This window comes from Mizuhopecten yessoensis, unplaced genomic scaffold (genome assembly GCF_002113885.1).
Source record: "Mizuhopecten yessoensis strain PY_sf001 unplaced genomic scaffold, ASM211388v2 scaffold11127, whole genome shotgun sequence".
In the NCBI taxonomy this organism is placed as follows: Eukaryota; Metazoa; Mollusca; class Bivalvia; order Pectinida; family Pectinidae; genus Mizuhopecten; species Mizuhopecten yessoensis.
In genome coordinates, this window is record NW_018408893.1 from 357,317 (window position 1) to 364,004 (window position 6,688).

Consider the following 6,688-nt stretch of genomic DNA (forward strand, 5'->3'; position numbering starts at 1 on the left):
CCGAGATTTTTTTTGAATCTGGAACCCATTCTGGTGCAGTTTGAGACATAAAATACCTATCATTTTCATATTTGGCTTGTAGTATTTTTTTTCAAATGCGTAATAATTAGTTCCATATGAACAAGGAACATTTTCTTTAAATAGTCAATAAAAGAAACAATATCAATGAGATAATGAATTCACTGAGGGCCCAGGATTATATGAGTTGTTAAAGTTTATCACATAAAGTTCTACAATGTGATCCTTGTTAAAAGTATACTTGAAAAAATTACGTGGAAGCCCGTGCGTCCGTGCGTACGCCTGGTTACGTCCCTGGTTACAAACGACAAAACATAAGCTCTAATGAGCTTTTAACCGAATACATACAAGCATAATTATACAACAACATAAAAACAAAATCATGCAAGCAAACTAAAAATAGAGAAAGCACGCATAAAAGTAAGCAAGCACTAAAAATGGCAGAGCAATTTATATGCAATAAAAAAGGACAATAATAACAAAAAGGTACATTGAAATTAACTGAAAGCGTATCTACATGCAGAGCAACGGCATTCCGAACCGTTCGAGGACTGTATAAGAAACTATTTTCCGTCCTGAAATGGTCCGGAAGACTGTTCCACAATGTAGCAGCAGCAAATTTAAAACTTTTCTTACCATAAGTTGTAGTTTTCACATTTGGAATGTCCAATATATTATTATATCTGAAAAATATGTAGATTGTTTTACCTTTAATAAATGTTTACAATTCTAAAGGTGTCAATTGCTATTGTTCTCATTCTTCTGACAGAGAAGACCTCTTTGCCTTTTCAAGTAAATTCTCATATGAGCTTGAAAAGTCTTCATATACAAAACGTAGTGCTCTTTCTTGCACTTTTTCTAAAAAAAATAGAATTTTTCTCTGTGCAGAAATACCATGCCAAAGGGCAAAAATTAAAATTATTTAAAATGAATGAATGAAAGATGGTTAATTTACTCAGTCTGTTCAAAAAGGTGCCCAAACGTTTGAGAATATTCAGTTGCTGGGATGCCTTCGTGCAAATCTTCCTTATTTGTACATCAAAATTAAGTTGGTAATCAATATCTATGCCAAGCAATTTAACAGTTGTTTCACATGACAGTTCAGTGTTTTGAATACGAATACAAGGATTTTTACAATACGTTTTTTACCAACAGCCAAAACTTGAAATTTATCAGGGTTTGCTTACATCTTATTCACCCTGAACCAATCTATTAGTTGAAGTGACTCAGATTCCAATTTGAAATTAAAATATCATAATCAGGGCTACAGAAGGAAAGGGTATTATCGTCTGCATAATTGTACAATGAGCCCTTTTTTTTATAAATAAAAATATGTCATTTATAAAAATGTTAAAAAGAAGGGGACCAAGGATAGATCCTTGGGGTACCCTTTTCCGGATGTTGTCCTAGCTTGTTTTCTATCTGAAAAATATGATTTTAGAAGAGAAACTGATTGAGCCGAAACACCATTTGCTGACAATTTGTCAAGCAAACTTTCATGGTGCTGTTTTGATGGACCTTTCAAAAGCTATTGACTGCCTCAGTCAAAAGCTTTTGAAAGGTCCATCAAAACAGCAGCAATATAAAGGTGTTTATCAAGTGCTAAACGCAAATCTTCAAGTAGTCTTAGTAGTGAGGTTTGACATCCATGGCCGCGACGGAAAGCACAAAGATAAGGATTAAAAATATTTTCAAAAAATTCACCCAGTTGTATCTCAAATCCTTTTCAAAAAAATTGAAAGAAATGGGCAGGACACTGACAGGTCTATAATTTGATTTGTCCAACTGGCTATTTTTCTTGTGTATAGGTGTAACTTGCGCCTCTTTCAGTCTATCTGGAAAAACACCTGTATTGATATATCAATTAATGATGTCAGCTGAGGCGAAACAACCGATTTACAACATTTGACAACGTTAGCTGGTAGAAATGTATATAAAAAACCTTATTTTTTTATAAGTTTTAATTATTTGTTAATATCTTATTTCATAACAACGTATAATTTTGCTTTTCTGTGGGTTTTTTCTGGTTGAGTTTTTTCGTTAAATCTTTTTTGTTTATTTTAGAAACACTCCACATATCCAATTTACATGCAAGAGTATCAATGTCTAATCCTTCGTATCTTTCTATACAATAATCACTTAACATGTATAATAAACGTTGTTTTTGTTTGCACCTATCATTCGTCATGTTACAGTGCTGACATACCCGTTCATGTTCAATTATCTGGATATTAGTGCTACTCATTCGAAGAGTTCGAAAACAAACATTCGCGTGATCTTGATCACACGATCAATGTTTATGTGACGCTTCCGCAAACAGCATGGCCAGCATTAAAAACACCATCAAGCAATGCTGTACTGACCCATTTATACGGTACAGTAACAGCAAATCGCTTAATAAGGTTGAAATATATAGACATGTTAATCGTGCCTATATAGTTTTAAGTGATAAACGCGGTAATTACCCGACATAACCGAGACCCCTATTCAACCCGGTTACATAAGCAATGTTATCAATGAATGCCCTTGAATCATATCGGTTGGTACAAGATAGGTTTAGATAATCGATATGGATATTAATATTGAAGCCCTTTAGCTAAATACTTCAGGATGACTATTTTACATTGAAATGCCATGGTCACCCAACGTACCCCCCTTATTTTTCATCAATTACTGCCGCTTGTATCACGGGCGTTATTTTATGAGTAGGGTGCGATTTTTTTCTCGTGACTATTTTTATTGACAGAAACAAATGTCTGTGGCTTGTATCTGATATTTCGAACACCTTTAATTCCACGATGAACACACATTCAAAGTTGATTTTGGATTTTAATTGAAGATGATAGAAATACCAGATACAAATTTTGATGATGAGAGACTTCAAGTGATTGATTTATCCCAAACCTTCAGGTTAGTCACCAATTCGGCAATTGCTTTTCCATTCCACCTGTTAGTGTACTGTCCATACATGTAGCTATAATTGTACCATATCTCTTAGCCTCATGCGACTTGTGAAGTTACAGGTCACAGGGACCTGATAATTTGTTACAGCAATATACAGAATGTGTTCAGAGTAATTTTACACATTTTAGGGGTTTAGATACATTTTATAGTTTTCTAGTTGATGTACAAAAAAAAATAGTACCATTGGAAAGATAGATAAATTTTCTTTTAAAATCCTCCTATTTGCACATAAAATGTATTTTCATTCAGCAATATCCTAACACATTTCCTTTTCCTCCAAAAACACTTGCCATTTCCAAGCTTCAAAGTAATGTCTGCGAAAAGTCGGAAATGGCATGTGCTTTTGGAGGATACGATGATCATCTTTGCAGAAAGAGAATACATTTTATGTGAATATAGGAGTTATTTTTTACCGAAAGTTGATTTAAACCCCTAAAACATGTATATTTACTCTGAACACCTTCCATGTGGTTTAGTTCAAATTCGCAGGTCCCTGTGATCAAGCAGTCATTTGAAGTAATTCAAACATATACATGTATATACTGTAGTGTGGGAATGGTAATTTAATCTGCATGAATATAACAGTTCAGACATGTGATATCACCTCCAACATCACACATTTTGATAGAGTATGTTAACAGATAGCTTAAGGATGTACTCTTCTGAGGTTTCAGTCACGTTCAAGTCTCGTTTTGATCTGGTGTAACAGGTTTTTGTAATATTTAACAAATTATGATAGGTATAATAGCAAACACACATCTGAAAAACATGTAAAAAAACTAGATGTCTGTTGTGTGTAGAACATTTTTTACAAGAATTTTTGAAAAATGACCATTTTGGCGGCCATTTTGAAAAAGTGTATTTATGTGAATTTCTTGCGCTTCACAAAGGGCCAAAATTCTCCTTTTTTACACTAGATGGATCACTTAAATTGTCATTGTGTCACCATTTTTAATTGTAGCAGGTTCAATTTTGCTGTACAACTTTATAATGTTCAATATGATTAAAATAATATGCAAAAAAGTGGAAAGTTATATATTATTGATATTTTTTTTTACATATTAGGGTAACTGAAGCACTTTTGATTTTTGACCCCGAAAAAGGTGAAAAATAACACAAATAATAATGGGACAAAAAAAGAAGCACACCGACCCCCCATTTTTGTGGCTGTTTTAGAAAGAGAAACACATTTTCTTTTGATTCATTGAATACTAAAAAAAGTTTAATACAGGATTTTTTTTATATCAAGCGTTTAATCTGNTATTTTTGAGTAAAATGAATAAGTGTAAGACCTTTTACTTCCATAGTTTCAAAGAAAATAATATTTTTATCAATTCTACAAACATTCATACATATCTGATAACACACTTGGAAGAAATTGTATGAATTGTTCTGCAAAGGGTCAAAACCCGAAAATTCACCTAAAATCACATATTGTGTTAAATTGGTATCTTTGACTGATCATAGCACAAAAACGAACACACCGACATATAGTTTTTTTTGCATTTTCTACTATGCCATTATCTCCTTTTTCCAAAAATCAATATAAGAAAAAAAGTTTAATACAGGAATTTTTTGACTTCTCAGAGGTGTACATCCTTAACTCGGATACATTGTTTTGTATCAAAGTTATCTCCCTTAAACATTTGAACATTCTGCTTTTTCCAGAAAATTGGTGTTCAGTTGGGGTGTGTTCCTAGGAGCTATCTACCTTGCACATGACATGTCAGCCGCAGAAGCGTTGGAAGCTGCAGCAGCTGCACCAGGGTTGGCAGACCAGGCAGAAAAATTGGCAGGAGAGGTTTCCAGGCTGGCTGCAAACTGATACTGTACTAGGACCTTCCATCATGATCAGGTTCAGGAAACCCTGGTGAGTCAATTGATCCACTAATTTACGTTATATTGTGATGAATTTTCAATTTAAAAAAAAAGTCAATAAAAGAGATTATACATACAGAAAAATAAATGGTTGCTTTACCAAAATAATAAGACAACAGACTATGCCTATATCAGTCTCCTTCATTTTTCATTTTTCATATCTTATTATATGTAACTTGTAATTGCTATTGATTTAATTCAGTGTAAGAATATATATCATATTACGAGTTTTGAACAACAATTTAAAGAAAAAAACATGAATCCCAGGTATTAGTGATGATAGGAATATTTTAAAAAGAAGTGGAATCCCAGCTGATGAAGCTGAGTTAATCATGACTCAAAATCCTAATTACTTTAATTTGCAGAAAGCACTGTATATTTAATTAAGAAAATTAAATAAACCTATGGAAAGGACAATACAACATTAGTAGATTTTGGCTCGCCTGTTCGAAAAACAGAGAGCTATAGTATCGTATCTACATGAGTTGACATTCTTAGTTGAAACAGGCTATAACTAAACGTCAAAGGATTTCCTATATAACCCCCGGCACGAGCATGAGCGAGAAAATGTTAAAGTTTTACCTGCAAGTTATTTATAAGCTTGTCATTTATTAGCTCACCTGCCCAAAGGGCTAGTGAGCTTATGCCATGGTGCGTCGTCCATCCGTCTGTCCGGCGTCAACTTTTAACTTTAAACAACTTCTTTTCAGTAACCAAAAGGCCTAGGATGATGATATTTGGCCAGTAGCATGCTTGAATCAAGGGCTACCAAGTGTGTTCAAATAAATGACCTTGACCCACTTTCAAGGTCACAGGGATCAAATATGGTAAAATCTTCAAACAACTTCTTCTCAATAACCAAAAGGCCCAGGGTACTGTTATTGGGCTTGTAGCATGCTTGGATAAAGGGCTACCAATTTTGTTCAAATGAATGACCTTGACCCACTTTCAAGGTCACTGGGGTCAGATGTCATAAAATCTTCAAACGACTTCTTCTCAATAACCAAAAGGCCCAGGGTACTGATATTGGGCCTGTAGCATGCTGGGATGAAGGGCTACCAAGTTTGTTCAAATGAATGAACTTGACCACTTTTCAAGGTGACAGAGGTCAAATGTCTTAAAATATTGAAACAACTTCTTCTCAATAACCAAAACGTCTATGGTACTGATATTGGGCCTGTAGCATGCTGGGATGAAGGGCTACAAAGTTTGTTCAAATGAATGACCTTGACTAACTTTCAAGGTGATGGGTCAAATGTCTTAAAATCTTCAAACAACTTCTTCTCAATAACCAAAACACCCAGGGTACTGATATTGGGCCTGTAGCATGCTGGGATAAAGGACTACCAAGTTTGTTCAAATGAATGACCTTGATCCACTTTCAACCTAATGTCCTTGTTCAACATTCAAGGTCATAGGCGTCATATGTTTAAATCTTTTAATAGGTTCTTATCGATCAAACACTGATATTCTGTCTGTAGCTGTATTATAGTCCACTTTTAAGATTACAAGTGTGAGATTTATACCAGGTGAGCGATGCTGGCCCATTGGGCCTCTTGTTAAATTTGTGTACTAGGATGTTGATATTTGGCATGGATGTTCCGGCGGGGTTTACTATTGATGTAGTGAAGTTAACAAGAGATCCCAGAGGGATCTTGGCCCCCACCTTTGTACCATCTTCATTAGTTCTTTGTCAGTTCGATCTTTTCTCTTCTTTCCTCTAATCTGTTTGATCGAGTCATGTTAACAGTAAATGCACCTTGAGGTAACTTTTGATCTAAACTTAATACTGATGTGTATGAAAGCCAACCTTCAAAGTGAGTTTGTC

At 34.5% G+C, this 6,688-nt stretch overlaps 1 long non-coding RNA gene across 1 annotated transcript in view; it reads left to right on the forward strand.

The window, feature by feature from the left end:
* The first annotated feature begins 2,300 nt into the window (after positions 1-2,300).
* The window catches only part of LOC110466279, an 8,108-nt gene continuing 3,720 nt past the window's right edge, over positions 2,301-6,688 (forward strand). The window contains exons 1-2 of the long non-coding RNA XR_002464723.1: positions 2,301-2,392; positions 4,651-4,852. This is a non-coding gene — a long non-coding RNA (uncharacterized LOC110466279). The remainder of the gene's footprint in view (positions 2,393-4,650; positions 4,853-6,688) is intronic.